Here is a 16,010-nt window from a genome sequence, read left to right on the forward strand (position 1 = left end):
GCAACAAGCATCGGGTACCGGCCACTCCAGGTGCAACAAGCATCGTGTACCGGCCGCTCTAGGAGGTGCAACAACCATCAGATACCGGCCGCTCCAGGAGGTGAGTATGTAACTTTTTTATTTTAATTCTTTTTTTTTTTAACAGGGATATGCAGTATACTATGTGACTGGACAATATACTACGTGACTGGGCAGTATAACTACGTGGCTCTGCGCTGTATACTGCGTGGCTCTGTGCTGTATACTGCGTGGCTCTGCGCTGTATACTACGCGGCTCTGCGCTGTATACTGCGTGGCTCTGCGCTGTGTACTGCGCGGCTCTGCGCTGTGTACTGCACGGCTCTGCGCTGTGTACTGCGCGGCTCTGCGCTGTGTACTGCGCGTTCTGCGCTGTATACTGCGCGGCTCTGCGCTGTATACAGCGCGGCTCTGCGCTGTATACAGCGTTCTGCGCTGTATACTGCGCGGCTCTGCGCTGTATACTGCGCAGCTCTGCGCAGCTCTGCGCTTTGTACTGCGCGGCTCTGCGCTATATACTGCGTGGCTCTTCGCTGTATACTACGCGGCTCTGCGCTGTGTACTGCGCGGCTCTGCGCTGTGTACTGCGCGTGTCCGTGCTGTGTACTGCGCGTGTCTGCGCTGTATACTGCGGGGCTCTGCACTGTATACTGCGGGGCTCTGCGCTGTATACTACGCGGCTCAGCACTGTATACTGCGCGGCTTTGCGCTGCATACTGCGTGGCTCTACGCTGCGTACTGCGCGGCTCTGCGCTGTATACTGGGTGGCTCTGCGCTGTGTACTGCGCGGCTCTGTGCTGTGTACTGTGCGGCTCTGCACTGTGTACTGCGCGGCTCTGCGCTGTGTACTGCGCGGCTCTGCGCTGTGTACTGCGCGGCTCTGCGCTTTATACTGTGCGGCTCTGCGCTCTGTACTGCGCGGCTCTGCGCTGTGTACTGCGCAGCTCTGCGCTGTATACTGCGCGGCTCTGCGCTGTGTACTGCGCGGCTCTACGCTGTGTACTGCGCGGCTCTGCGCTGTGTACTGCTCGGCTCTGCGCTGTGTACTGCGCGGCTCTGCGCTGTGTACTGCGCGGCTCTGCGCTGTGTACTGCGCGGCTCTGTGCTGTGTACTGCGCGGCTCTGCGCTGTGTACTGCACGGCTCTGCGCGGTATACTGCGCGGCTCTGCGCTTTATACTGTGCGGCTCTGCGCTCTGTACTGCACGGCTCTGCGCTGTCTACTGCGCGGCTCTGCGCTGTGTACTGCTCGGCTCTGCGCTGTGTACTGCGCGGCTCTCCGCTTTATACTGCGCGGCTCTGCGCTTTATACTGCGCGGCTTTGCGCTGTGTACTGCATGGCTCTGCGCTGTGTACTGCGTGGCTCTGCGCTGTGTACTGCACGGCTCTGCGCTGTGTACTGCACGGCTCTGCGCTTTATACTGCGCGGCTCTGCGCTGTGTACTGCACGGCTCTGCGCTGTGTACTGCGCGGCTCTGCGCTGTGTACTGCACGGCTCTGCGCTTTATACTGCGCGGCTCTGCGCTGTGTACTGCACGGCTCTGCGCTGTGTACTGCGCGGCTCTGCGCTGTGTACTGCGCGGCTCTGCGCTTTATACTGCGCGGCTCTGCGCTTTATACTGCGCGGCTCTGCGCTGTGTACTGCGCGGCTCTGCGCTGTGTACTGCGCGGCTCTGCGCTGTGTACTGCACGGCTCTGCGCTTTATACTGCGCGGCTCTGCGCTGTGTACTGCACGACTCTGCGCTGTGTACTGCGCGGCTCTGCGCTGTGTACTGCACGGCTCTGCGCTTTAAACTGCGCGGCTCTGCGCTGTGTACTGCGCGGCTCTGCGCTGTGTACTGCGCGGCTCTGCGCTGTGTACTGCGCGGCTCTGCGCTTTATACTGCGCGGCTCTGCGCTGTGTACTGCGCGGCTCTGCGCTGTGTACTGCGCGGCTCTGCGCTGTGTACTGCACGGCTCTGCGCTTTATACTGCGCGGCTCTGCGCTGTGTACTGCACGGCTCTGCGCTGTGTACTGCGCGGCTCTGCGCTGTGTACTGCACGGCTCTGCGCTTTATACTGCGCGGCTCTGCGCTGTGTACTGCACGGCTCTGCGCTGTGTACTGCGCGGCTCTGCGCTGTGTACTGCGCGGCTCTGCGCTGTGTACTGCGCGGCTCTGCGCTGTGTACTGCGCGGCTCTGCGCTGTGTACTGCACGGCTCTGCACTGTATACTGCGTGGCTGTGCAATATACTACGTGGACATGCATATTCTAGAATACCCGATGAGTTAGAATCGGGCCACAGTCTAATAATCATAAGACTATGGATAGTGGTTTGGAATTGTGCTGTACTGTCACTTTAAGAGCTGATATTATCTGACAAAACTTGTGACCTGGTGAGCTGATGTAGATTTCATAGGCGTTGGCATAGTAACTGTGTCTGACTGCACATATCAATGAGCTAATCAGCCAGGTGGCAGTTATTTTTAGAAATTGCCTCAGAAACCAGCCCATTATAAACGTATAGGAAAATTTCTCCATTGAAACGCATTGAAAGACTTTTTTCAAACACAAATTGCGCAAAAACTACAAATCCGATCGACACGAAAAATACTTAGCACACCTCTCAGGAACGCTGGCTTCGAAATGACACCTCACTGGAGTCTGTGAGTTTAGCGGTTCGGGCTCCAGAGGAAGAGGCGTGGCTATTGAACAGAGGGTCGGCTGTGTGCTTGGCTGTGGACCGTGTGCTCCTGGGAAGGGAGATTTTTCATCTGGGACTTTTTGCCTGCCCCTTCCCAGGAAGCAAGGACTGTTCCTGGGACTGAGCTTCGGGGCTGAGCCCCTGGCTCCCACCCCCCGGTGCAAGCCGGCTGGGGGTGGGAGGCCTTGCATATCACCAAGAAGCCCCGTGTACCATCTAGCCAGTCCCAGGACCAAAAAGCCATGGGAAAAAGTGGCAAAAGCTCGGGGGGCCGCAGGCCCCAGAAGACGGGGACCCCTAAGGCCGTGGCCGTGGCGGTTCCTCCTCCCGGAGGAGGAGAGGCGGCCAGTGGAGGTGCGGCGGTGAGCCCCCAGATATGGGGCTCTAAGGCGGCAGGGGAGCCGACTACCACCTACGGCTCCCGAATACGCGCGCACGTCCACGAATACGAGGAGGCCGCCAAACAGCTGAGGATACTCCGGGAGGAGTTGAAGGGAGCCAGGGCAACTGCTAAGTGCAAGCTCCCTGCCTCAAGGAGAGCAGAGGTCGCCGCCACGGTGAAGAGGCTGAGGGGGTCTATAGTCTCCCTGGAAGACCGTAGAGCGGAGATCCTGGCGGGAAGCGGCCCCTTTGAGGAGAAGCTAAGAAATGACGACCGGTTTAGGGCCATGACCGGTGGGTCTCCTGAGGGGTCAGGAGACCCCGACCAGGTGGAGGAAGAGGAGGAAGATGGCGGTCCATCTGCGCCATATCCACCTGAAGGCCTGGGGAATAACAGCACCCAGGTATCGTATAGCGGGATAGCCCCTGAGCAAGTGGCCCTCCCGTCGGACTCCAGTAACTCGGAGGAAAGCGGGAGCGAGGGGGAGGATGGCGGTGGTACTAGCAGTCAGGGGGGCTGCCTTATCCTGCAGCAAGTGCGGCAGATCGAGTCCCCAGCACGGTTTGGCGAGCTGTTGTTTGGGGATGAGGTCTGCGAGGATGAGGCAACCGGGAGGGGGAAAAAGCGTAAGAAGGCAAAAGCATCAGTGGTGGAGAAGTTTGTCTACGCCCCCCTTCCTGGGGCTCCCCTGTCCCGTTGTGCGGAACCCGCTACCCACCCCGGCTCGGGCCCTGTTGTGGGTCCGCAGCGAGGGAGCGGGGAGAGGAAGGTCTGCCCGGATCGGGGCACCATGCCTGGTGGTGGTGTCTCGGATTCGGGCAGTGATATGGAGTGCGGTGCCGGCAGTGCCGGGGTTAATGGTGGTGGTGCTCGGGCTAAGTCCCCTGTGGCAGGGGGGGCTGGCCCGGCACCTGGTGTGTGGGCAGCCGGGGCCGCATCTCCGGCGGCGAGAGCTGGGGTGTCCGGGTCCCCCACATGCGGATCCGCTCAAAAGGCTGGATCTTTTTTGGGGACCCGGAGACCAGGAAAGGGCGCGATTAAAGTAAAGGCACAATGCAAAGTGCTGGTCGCTCCCCTGGCGGTGTCCGTGGCCAGGTCGGGTGCCCCTGTGCGCAGATCCAGCGATGGGTCTGTGCCGGAGGTCCCGCCGCCGCTGGACGCCGAGGGGGAGTGGCCTGTGCTGAGGGGGTCAGCGGTGGTGGCGGCTGGTGCGGGTGCCGTGCCCCTTGGCGTCAGTACCGCGGGGGGCCCTGGGCGAGCCCCGGGGTCTCCGGTGCGGGTGGCGTCGGGGGGCGTGGCTTCCCCAGCTGCGGCCCCAGTTGTCCCCTCCATGCCTGTGCCTGCGGTCCGTGAGGGGGGCGTGGCCTCCCCGTGTGTTGCCCGACCCGCTGTGGTTGTGGCATGCGGGGGGGGTGTGCCCTCCTCGGCTGCTGTCCCACCCGCCGCTGTGGTTGCGGCCGGCGGGGGGGGCGCAGCCTCGGTGGTCGCGGGACCCCCCGCTGTGATCGCGGCCGGCGGTGGGGGCGTGGCCTGTGCGGCTGCGGCCCCGCCTGCTGGTGCTGTGGTCGGCGGGGGGGGCGTGGCCTCGGCGGGTCCGCCGCGAGTGGCTCCGCCCACTCGAAAAAACAACAGTACAGTGGCAGCTAAAGCCGGCAAAGGGGTGCCGGAGTCCCCTGCCCACTTACCGTCATCTGGTGGTGCGGGGGCTCCGGTGCCTGAAGATAAAAGTCCTGACTGTGGTCCCGGTATGGAGCGGGGTCCGGTGGCAGAGTCCGGCCCTGCTCCAAGTAGTAATAAAGTTAAAAAAACGGCTGCCACAGAGCGCTCAGGGGATGCTGCTGCTCCTGGGCTCAGGCGGGGCGGTGTGACTGTTGAGCACTGCTCTGCGGGCCTTAAAGGGGCAGCGGCACCCCTGGGGACGACAGTATGTGCTGCACCAGGAAGTGTGCAGCAGGAGCCCCCAGCAGGAAGGAAGGTTAGGGAAAAAAAAAAACATCTGATTGTTAATAAAAATGATACTGGGATAAATGTGGCCGTGGCGAATGTGGAAATGAATGACGGTATGGATGGTGTGTTGTGTGCTGGGGATGTGGGGGAGGGTATGAATGGTGTCACAAGTGTTGCAAGTGCGAAAGGTGTGAATGGTGCGGATGGCGGTACGGATGTTGGTGGTATAGATGGCGGTGCGGGGGGTGGGGGGGAGGCTGGTCCATCTGCCCCCCCAGTCGCTCCCCTCCCCCTTTCTTTTGCGAGGGTGGTGGCTGGGGCTCCAGGGGGTTCACGGGGGGATCGGGGGGTCTCCTCGCCTCTGGGTTCCGGGGACGGCGTTTTGCAGCGCCGTTTTCTGGAAGCCCTAAAAAACGGAGAGCGGTCGATCATGGTAGAGGGAAGAGAGGTGGACCTGTCTTTCTGGCTGGAGAGACATGGCCTGGCCGCCTTCCAAGATAAAAGGGAAGGGGAAACTGTATGGTCCCTCCCGACAGCCGGGCAGGGGGTGGCGAGGAGGAATGTAGTCCGTCTTCGCTGGAGGGGCAGTGAAGCTTGCCCACCCAGGAGCAGGGTGGTGGAGCTCCTCATGAAGATGGGCTTTGGGGTAGTTGATATCTTTGCCCTGATTCATCCTGCGGCCACCCTCTTCTTTGACATCAGTTTCGTGCGGCCAGAGGGGCTTGAGCTCTTTTGGTCGAATTACGAGCTGGTGAAGGGGGAGCCCGGCTGGCGAGATTTCGCTGTGCAAGCGGTATCTCGCCAAAATGGCGTGAAGAGGGTGACCGTTGTAACATGTAACGAGTCACTCTCTGGTGTTGACATTCTGACGTGGCTTTCCCGCTATGGGGAAGTCACGGACGTCCCAAAAAAAAATCTGGACGAATTTGGTATTTGGTCAGGGGGCTGGACCTTCATGATGAAGTTGAAGGTCTCAGGGGGTACGGTCACCCACATCCCTTCCTCTGCGTTCATTGGAAGGGACCGGATCCTGATCTTCTATCAGGGGCAGCCGAAGGTCTGTCACAGGTGCGGTGATCCCCGCCACTTCAGCGCAAGCTGCAAGGTGCAGAAATGTGCCTTGTGTGGCGGGGTAGGCCATCTCGCTGCATCCTGTAAGGATATTCGGTGTAACCTGTGTGGTGATCTGGGTCACCCGTACAGCCGCTGCCCTCGCTCTTTCTCCAATTCTGCTGCTGGCCGGGTGGGGGGAGGCCGTGAGGGGGAAACCTCTGGCGGTTCGACCTCTGCCGCGGTAGGTGGTGGCGGCGGGGGAGGGGCTGAGGGGTCGGTGAAGAGAGACAGAGCCCGGAATCCTGCCTACCAAAGGAGGCAGGAAAGGCGCCGCGGGGGTGGGGGGCAGGGAGAGCCTCAGGCAACTGGGGTAATGTCTGCTCCCCCCTCTGAGGCATCGGCTGTTGTCACTGAGGCCCCGGGGGAGGCGGAAGTGTGCGAGGAGATCAGGAGGATGGAGAGGGAGGATAACAGGGCTGACTCCGACAACTCCTCCCAGTATGAAAGTGTGGATGAGGAGGTCACGGATCAGCCGACAGTAAAACAGGGTGAGAAACATCGTACCAAAAAAGGGGGGAAGAAGAAAAGGAAGGTTACTAAGCCTTCTGGTCCTTCGCCCCCTCCCCTGACCGTGGTTGTGCCAACGGAAGGGCTCACCGGCTCCCCTCTGATTGCCCTCTCCAACCGGTTCCAAGCCCTCGAGGACTCTGCTGAGCCGGAGGTCGGGGGTGAGGGACCGGGGGCGGCACCTGGGGGGCTTTCGGGGGGCGGCGCAGTCTGTCCTCCGGAGGACGTTGTTTCCTCTGGGGGGGGGACTGACCCGGAACCCAGAGGCGAGGATACCAAAAATAAAATGGATACCTCATCCTCTTTAAAGAGGAAGAACATGTCTGACCCAGTCCCTTCTTCGGGGGGGAGAGGTAAAGAGGATGGGGTGGGGAAGAAGAAGGCTGTCTAACTCAATCACCCATGATGGCTGAACTCACCCCGTTGACTCTGGCGTCGATTAATGTCGCCAGCATAAAGTCTGATGCGGCTAGATTTGCGGCCTTTGATTTTTTCACCCGAATTGAGGCTGAAATTTTGTTTTTGCAGGAGACCAGACTAACGGACATGGGGGTCATCCACAAGGCAAAAAAGGAGTGGAGGTGTGGGCCCTCATACTGGTCTCTTGCGGCCGAGCCGTATAGCGGGGTGGCGGTCCTTTTTAAGACCGCTGAGGTGGAATGCCGACGGGTTATTGAGATAGAAATGGGGAGGTGCCTGGTCTTAGACATCTTCATGAGGGGACAGGAGCTTCGGCTCATAAACATCTATGGCCCACAATCTAAGTGGGACCGTAAATGTCTCTTCATGAAGATCAAGCCCTTTCTTTTTACGAGCCGGCAGGTGGTCTTCGGTGGGGATTTCAACACCATTACGAGATCCCGTGATAGGGGAGGTCCCGGAGGCCGCCTGGCTTATGATAGCATAGCCCTAAATAGTCTAGCTAGTGAAGCTCGCCTGGTGGATGTCCACATACGGCACACCCCAGGTCACGAGGGTTTCACCTTTCATAGAGGTAGCAGTAGGTCTAGAATAGACAGGTTTTTTTTGAAGGAGGACGCCATCTTTTCTGCAGTGTCCGCCGTTGAGGTGGAGTTCTCCGATCACTGTTTAATTTTCTTTTCTCTGAATGTTACAGAGACCCCCCGGATGGGAAGAGGGCTGTGGAAGCTGAATTCATCCCTTCTGGAAGAGGCGGAGGTGAGACAATCCTTTGAGGCTTTTCTTCAGAGCCAGGTACCGCTTTTGGATCTCTCTAGTACTAAGTCTGAGTGGTGGGAGATCTTCAAGAAAAGGGTGGCGGGGTTCTTCCGTCAGCTCTCGAGCCTCAGAAGTCTGAACAGGCATCGCTTGTATCAAGACCTGAGGAGGAAACTCGAGCAGCTCGTCTCGACTGGAGGTGACCGAGAGGAAATCTCCAGAGTGAAATCTTTGCTCAAGGGGTGTCAGTATGATAGGCACGCATCTTTGGTTTTTGAGAGGGATTTCGGGAAGTACCGCTCGCCCGACCCTTACAGAAACTGTAAGATGTCAGTGAATTGTAAGGTGGTGACAGGACTGATCGATAGTACGGGTTCCCTGAACAGATCCAAATCAGGGATCCTGGAGGTGGTCAGGTCCTTTTACTCACGCCTCTTGAGGAAGAGGGATCTGGATCGAGATGGGATGTCGGCTTTCCTGGCTGAAACTGTTCCTGAGCCAGGAGATGACCCCTCTCTTTATGTTTTGGCCGAGGTAATCAGGGAAGAGGAAGTGAGACTGGCCATTGATGGGCTCCGGCCCAAAAAATCGCCAGGTCCGGATGGCTTAACATCCGAGTTTTACAAGACTTTTAGGGACTCCTTGGTCCCCCTCTTGACTGAGGTGTTTAATGAGTGCCTCTCCTCGGGTGCTCTTCCCAGTTCAATGAGGAAGTCGGCCCTGATTATTTTGTCAAAGGGTAAGGACTCGTCCCGTATCGAGAATTGGCGTCCCATAGCGCTCCTCGATACGGACCGAAAGATTCTGGCAAAGGTGTTGTTTAATCGGCTGGTGAAGTTTGCACCCCGGCTCCTTTCGGGGGCTCAGCACTGTTCTGTTCCAGGCCGCAGTACTTTTAGTGCTGTGCTCGGTGTCCGAGAGGCAGTGGAGCAGGGCATTGCGGGTCGCTGGAAGGGGTACTTGCTGTCCTTAGACCAGGCAAAGGCTTTTGACCGGGTGGATCATGAGTACCTCTGGTCTGTCCTTCTGAGGTATGGTCTGCCGGGGAGGTTTGTCAATTGGTTAAAGACCTTGTATGAGGGGGCTGAGACTTTCCCGCTCGTGAACGGTTGGGTTGGTCACTCTTTTGAGGTGAGCTCCGGGGTCCGTCAGGGCTGTCCTCTGAGCCCACTTTTATACGTGTTCGCGATCGATCCCTTCTTAAGGAGGGTAGATCGTGGACCGTTGGTGGGAGTCGGGATGGACCGGGCGGAGCCGGGGGCCACTCTGAGGGTGGTAGCGTACGCCGATGATGTCTCCCTTTTTGTATCCTCGAGAGAGGAGGCGGATTGGGTCATGTCTGAGGTCGTGCGCTACTCGGAGGCATCCGGGTCCATGATCAACCGGGAAAAGTGCGAGAGTCTCTGGCTGGGAGGGGGAGATCCAAGTTTTGATCTCCCGGACACCCTTCCAGGGCCCCAGTCCTCCGCTAAGATCTTAGGCATCAATTTTGGCCCAGGGGACTATCCCCAACAAAATTGGGAAGGCAGGCTCAAGATTGCCGCCCAGAAGGTGGACCAGTGGAAGGGTTGGTCTTTAACCCTGAGGGAAAGGGTCAGCTTGGCCAAGGGTTATTTGCTTCCTTTGTTAATTTACTTGGGCAGTGTCTGCATCTTGCCGGAATCTCTCTGGACGCGGGTCTATAGCCTGTTCTTCCAACTGTTATGGGGGAACAGGCTTAACCTAATCAAGAGGGAGGTCACGTACCGCACGAGGAGACTAGGTGGGTTGGGTATGGTCAACCCAGTGGTGTTCTTAGTGAACACCTTTCTTAAGACCAACATTGCCAACCTCTGGACAGAGAGGGCTCCTCCGTGGGTATTCTCCTGCAGGGGATGGTTTCGGCCTTTCTTCCAGGAATGGGAGACAGGAGGGCAGGTGAAGGACCTACGAACACCACATGGACATCTCCCGGCTTATGCTACCCCGGCTCTGAAGGTGATCCGCCGGTGGGGTCTGGGAATGTGGGAAATCAGGACCATGTCGAGGAAATCCCTTGACAGTAGGGTCCTGTTGACCCATTTCCAGAAGCCCCTGGTGCTCAGAGATTGCCCAGGCCGGGATCTGGAGGGGGGGCTCGGGTTGTTAAATTCTCCACGGATCCCCTCGAAGTTTGGGGACTTGGCCTGGCGCTGCTTCCATGGGAGGCTGTATGTGAGGGACAATCTGAAGTTCAGGAACTCTGATGATCGGGGTTGTCCCCGTGAAGAGTGTGGCGACACGCTGGAAAGCATGGAGCACTTCCTCCTTCAGTGTCCCTTTAATACAGGGGTCTATAACCGGGTGGGTGCTTCCATAGGCTGGCCTAGGTTGGCATCCCTTTCCTATCCGGAGTGGGCTTATGGGGCATTCAGATCCCTTGGTGGCCGAGATCGGGGCACTTTATTCCTAGTTAGTGTAGTTGTTAGGTTCTACACCTGGAATGCACGGTGCCTAGTTTCAATACAGCATAAAACCCTCCCCCGGGATGAGGTGGTTAGTAACATCTTGGGTGACCTGGGTAAGGTGCGCTCTTTGGAGTTCGGGAGGCTGGGTGCGAGGAGGGCCTCTTGGCTTTGGAGGGGTCTCTCCTTTTAATACGTACCCGAGGGAAAGCTTGGTTGAGTGATTAGGGGCTTCCTAGGTGTTTGGGAGGCTGGGTGGGAAGAGGGCCTCTTCACTTTTGGAGGGGTTTCTCTTCTTACTCTAGGGACAGATTGGTTGTGTGACTGGGAGAGGGAAGGATAAGGTGGTGTGGGGTGTTGAGGGACAGTTATATAGGGATAGATAGGGACAGGGAGGGACAGTCTAGGGATAGGTAGATAGTTAGTATTGTTAAGTTAGGTAGAGTAGGGATAGGTAGGGGCATGTAGGGACAGATAGGGTCAGCTTTTTGAGGGGCAGTTTTAGTTGAGTAGGGACAGGGTGTTTGTGTCGGTGTTAGGGTCAGGGCCTCTTTAGACTCCTATTCCCTGGTGGTGGGCTGATGTGTGGCACGCTTAGTCTTTTTGTTTTGTTTCTGGTAGAATTAATGGATATCGGGCTTGAAGGTGCCGAACTTGGGCCTTACAGGTTAAAGCTGTTGTTTTGGTATTGTGGTATTTTGATGTTGTGTTAGTAAAGTTATGATCTGTAAATAAAATTTTGTATGTCTGTATTTTATCTTGTGGTATGTATAGTTAGTATGTTGTGGGGGGTGTAGTTTAGGTTGGGTGGGGGGTGTTTGTTGGGGGGTTGCATAAGGGCATATGGACCCTGGAAACAATATAAGGGCATGGAAACTTTCATGGACCCGGAGGAAAAAGTGTGGTGTATTTTTCAGAGGGCATGAACTTGCATGGACCCGTGGTGGCAGTGTGGGTGGAGGGAAAAAAAAAAAAAAAAAAAAAATTTAATTGCTGTGTTTAGAGTGTTATAGACTGTTTAGAGTGTTAAGTTTGTTTAGCTAGGTTGGCTTTTTCTTTTATTTTTTGGGCAGCATGGGCCAAATTTTCTTTTCTAGTTTTATATGTATATATGTATTAAATAGTGGGGAGTGTGAGTGTATGTGTGAGTGTATGTGCGAATGAATTTTTCTTTACTTTAAATTTTGTCTATTGGATAGGAAAAATGGATGTGATGATTTTCCTGCTGGGGGTTTCCTAAAGCTGCAAAGTTAAGAGACTCTGAGGCGTGGGATAAAGAATTCTTAAATGCTGGTTTTATTTTTGTAAGATATGTTGTGTATTTCTGTTTTTGTTTGTGTTTTGTATTTTTTATAAATAAAAGAGATCCTGAAGGAACTACAGATAGTGCTTTGGAATGGTGCCCGGGCTGCCCCTGCAAGACTTTCACACTTGGGTGCCCCTCAGGCGGTCCGATTTGGTGGGTTGGGTCAATCTGGGTCTGATTTTGTGGGCGGGGTAAATCTAGGTCCGATTCGGTGGGCGGGGTCACTTTTGGTCCGATTCTGTGGGCGCGGCCACTCTGGGTCCGATTCGGTGGGCGGAGCCACTCTGGGTCCGATTTGGTGGGCGGGGCACCTTAGGGACCAATTTGGTGGGTGGGGTCACTCGGTCCGATTTGGTGGGCTGGGCACCTCAGGGTCTGATTTGGTGGGCTGGGCACCTCAGGGTCCGATTTGGTGGGTGGGGTCACTCTGGGTCCGATTTGGTGGGCGGGGTCACTCTGGGCCCGATTTGGTGGAAGGGGTCACTCTGGGTCCGATTTGGTGGAAGGGGTCACTCTGGGTCTGATTTGGTGGAAGGGGTCACTCTGGGTCCGATTTGGTGGGCGGAGCCACTCTGGGTCCGATTTGGTGGGCGGGGTCACTCTGGGTCTGATTTAGGGGGCGGGGTCACTCTGGGTCCGATTTGGTGGGCCGGGCCCCTCGGGGTCCGATTTGGTGGGCCGGGCCTCTCGGGTTCCGAATTGGTGAGCGGGGTAATCTACTATCTAATTATCTAAGGGCACTTCCGTCTTTCTGTCTCACAACACCGCTATGTCATCATCTCGTGAGACCGCAATGCACTCTTGGGACCGGAGCGCGCAACAAGCATCGGGTACCGGCCACTCCAGGTGCAACAAGCATCGTGTACCGGCCGCTCTAGGAGGTGCAACAACCATCAGATACCGGCCGCTCCAGGAGGTGAGTATGTAACTTTTTTATTTTAATTCTTTTTTTTTTTAACAGGGATATGCAGTATACTATGTGACTGGACAATATACTACGTGACTGGGCAGTATAACTACGTGGCTCTGCGCTGTATACTGCGTGGCTCTGTGCTGTATACTGCGTGGCTCTGCGCTGTATACTATGCGGCTCTGCGCTGTATACTACGCGGCTCTGCGCTGTATACTGCGTGGCTCTGCGCTGTGTACTGCGCGGCTCTGCGCTGTGTACTGCGCGGCTCTGCGCTGTGTACTGCGCGTTCTGCGCTGTATACTGCGCGTTCTGCGCTGTATACTGCGCGGCTCTGCGCTGTATACTGCGCAGCTCTGCGCTGTATACTGCGCAGCTCTGCGCAGCTCTGCGCTTTGTACTGCGTGGCTCTGCGCTATATACTGCGTGGCTCTTCGCTGTATACTACGCGGCTCTGCGCTGTGTACTGCGCGGCTCTGCGCTGTGTACTGCGCGTGTCCGTGCTGTGTACTGCGCGTGTCTGCGCTGTATACTGCGGGGCTCTGCACTGTATACTGCGGGGCTCTGCGCTGTATACTACGCGGCTCAGCGCTGTATACTGCGCGGCTCTGCGCTGCATACTGCGTGGCTCTACGCTGCGTACTGCGCGGCTCTGCGCTGTATACTGGGTGGCTCTGCGCTGTGTACTGCGCGGCTCTGTGCTGTGTACTGTGCGGCTCTGCACTGTGTACTGCGCGGCTCTGCGCTGTGTACTGCGCGGCTCTGCGCTGTGTACTGCGCGGCTCTGCGCTTTATACTGTGCGGCTCTGCGCTCTGTACTGCGTGGCTCTGCGCTGTGTACTGCGCAGCTCTGCGCTGTATACTGCGCGGCTCTGCGCTGTGTACTGCGCGGCTCTGCGCTGTGTACTGCGCGGCTCTGCACTGCGCGGCTCTGCGCTGTGTACTGCGCGGCTCTGCGCTGTGTACTGCGCGGCTCTGCGCTGTGTACTGCACGGCTCTGCGCGGTATACTGCGCGGCTCTGCGCTTTATACTGTGCGGCTCTGCGCTCTGTACTGCACGGCTCTGCGCTGTCTACTGCGCGGCTCTGCGCTGTGTACTGCTCGGCTCTGCGCTGTGTACTGCGCGGCTCTCCGCTGTATACTGCGCGGCTCTGCGCTTTATACTGCGCGGCTTTGCGCTGTGTACTGCATGGCTCTGCGCTGTGTACTGCGCGGCTCTGCGCTGTGTACTGCACGGCTCTGCGCTTTATACTGCGCGGCTCTGCGCTGTGTACTGCACGGCTCTGCGCTTTATACTGCGCGGCTCTGCGCTTTATACTGCGCGGCTCTGCGCTGTGTACTGCGCGGCTCTGCGCTGTGTACTGCGCGGCTCTGCGCTGTGTACTGCACGGCTCTGCGCTTTATACTGCGCGACTCTGCGCTGTGTACTGCACGGCTCTGCGCTGTGTACTGCACGGCTCTGCGCTTTAAACTGCGCGGCTCTGCGCTGTGTACTGCACGGCTCTGCGCTGTGTACTGCGCGGCTCTGCGCTTTATACTGCGCGGCTCTGCGCTGTGTACTGCGCGGCTCTGCGCTGTGTACTGCGCGGCTCTGCGCTGTGTACTGCACGGCTCTGCGCTGTGTACTGCACGGCTCTGCGCTTTATACTGCGCGGCTCTGCGCTGTGTACTGCACGGCTCTGCGCTGTGTACTGCGCGGCTCTGCGCTCTGTACTGCACGGCTCTGCGCTTTATACTGCGCGGCTCTGCGCTGTGTACTGCACGGCTCTGCGCTGTGTACTGCGCGGCTCTGCGCTGTGTACTGCACGGCTCTGCGCTTTATACTGCGCGTTCTGCGCTGTATACTGCGCGGCTCTGCGCTGTATACTGCGCAGCTCTGCGCTGTATACTGCGCAGCTCTGCGCAGCTCTGCGCTTTGTACTGCGTGGCTCTGCGCTATATACTGCGTGGCTCTTCGCTGTATACTACGCGGCTCTGCGCTGTGTACTGCGCGGCTCTGCGCTGTGTACTGCGCGTGTCCGTGCTGTGTACTGCGCGTGTCTGCGCTGTATACTGCGGGGCTCTGCACTGTATACTGCGGGGCTCTGCGCTGTATACTACGCGGCTCAGCGCTGTATACTGCGCGGCTCTGCGCTGCATACTGCGTGGCTCTACGCTGCGTACTGCGCGGCTCTGCGCTGTATACTGGGTGGCTCTGCGCTGTGTACTGCGCGGCTCTGTGCTGTGTACTGTGCGGCTCTGCACTGTGTACTGCGCGGCTCTGCGCTGTGTACTGCGCGGCTCTGCGCTGTGTACTGCGCGGCTCTGCGCTTTATACTGTGCGGCTCTGCGCTCTGTACTGCGTGGCTCTGCGCTGTGTACTGCGCAGCTCTGCGCTGTATACTGCGCGGCTCTGCGCGGCTCTGCGCTGTGTACTGCGCGGCTCTGCGCTGTGTACTGCGCGGCTCTGCGCTGTGTACTGCGCGGCTCTGCGCTGTGTACTGCGCGGCTCTGCGCTGTGTACTGCGCGGCTCTGCGCTGTGTACTGCACGGCTCTGCGCGGTATACTGCGCGGCTCTGCGCTTTATACTGTGCGGCTCTGCGCTCTGTACTGCACGGCTCTGCGCTGTCTACTGCGCGGCTCTGCGCTGTGTACTGCTCGGCTCTGCGCTGTGTACTGCGCGGCTCTCCGCTGTATACTGCGCGGCTCTGCGCTTTATACTGCGCGGCTTTGCGCTGTGTACTGCATGGCTCTGCGCTGTGTAATGCGCGGCTCTGCGCTGTGTACTGCACGGCTCTGCGCTTTATACTGCGCGGCTCTGCGCTGTGTACTGCACGGCTCTGCGCTGTGTACTGCACGGCTCTGCGCTGTGTACTGCACGGCTCTGCGCTTTATACTGCGCGGCTCTGCGCTGTGTACTGCACGGCTCTGCGCTGTGTACTGCGCGGCTCTGCGCTGTGTACTGCGCGGCTCTGCGCTTTATACTGCGCGGCTCTGCGCTTTATACTGCGCGGCTCTGCGCTGTGTACTGCGCGGCTCTGCGCTGTGTACTGCGCGGCTCTGCGCTGTGTACTGCACGGCTCTGCGCTTTATACTGCGCGACTCTGCGCTGTGTACTGCGCGGCTCTGCGCTGTGTACTGCACGGCTCTGCGCTGTGTACTGCGCGGCTCTGCGCTGTGTACTGCGCGGCTCTGCGCTTTATACTGCGCGGCTCTGCGCTGTGTACTGCGCGGCTCTGCGCTGTGTACTGCGCGGCTCTGCGCTGTGTACTGCACGGCTCTGCACTGTATACTGCGTGGCTGTGCAATATACTACGTGGACATGCATATTCTAGAATACCCGATGAGTTAGAATCGGGCCACAGTCTAATAATCATAAGACTATGGATAGTGGTTTGGAATTGTGCTGTACTGTCACTTTAAGAGCTGATATTATCTGACAAAACTTGTGACCTGGTGAGCTGATGTAGATTTCATAGGCGTTGGCATAGTAACTGTGTCTGACTGCGCATATCAATGAGCTAATCAGCCAGGTGGCAGTTATTTTTAGAAATTGCCTCA

At 57.8% G+C, this 16,010-nt stretch overlaps 1 long non-coding RNA gene across 1 annotated transcript in view; it reads left to right on the plus strand.

The window, feature by feature from the left end:
- Positions 1 to 4,570: 4,570 nt before the first annotated feature.
- LOC143818148 (uncharacterized) overlaps positions 4,571 to 16,010 on the plus strand; it is a 123,366-nt gene continuing 111,926 nt past the window's right edge. Inside the window, exons 1-2 of the long non-coding RNA XR_013224344.1 lie at positions 4,571 to 5,059; positions 7,769 to 7,830. This is a non-coding gene — a long non-coding RNA (uncharacterized LOC143818148). The remainder of the gene's footprint in view (positions 5,060 to 7,768; positions 7,831 to 16,010) is intronic.

The sequence above is a fragment of the Ranitomeya variabilis genome, chromosome 3 (assembly GCF_051348905.1).
Source record: "Ranitomeya variabilis isolate aRanVar5 chromosome 3, aRanVar5.hap1, whole genome shotgun sequence".
NCBI classification, from domain to species: Eukaryota; Metazoa; Chordata; class Amphibia; order Anura; family Dendrobatidae; genus Ranitomeya; species Ranitomeya variabilis.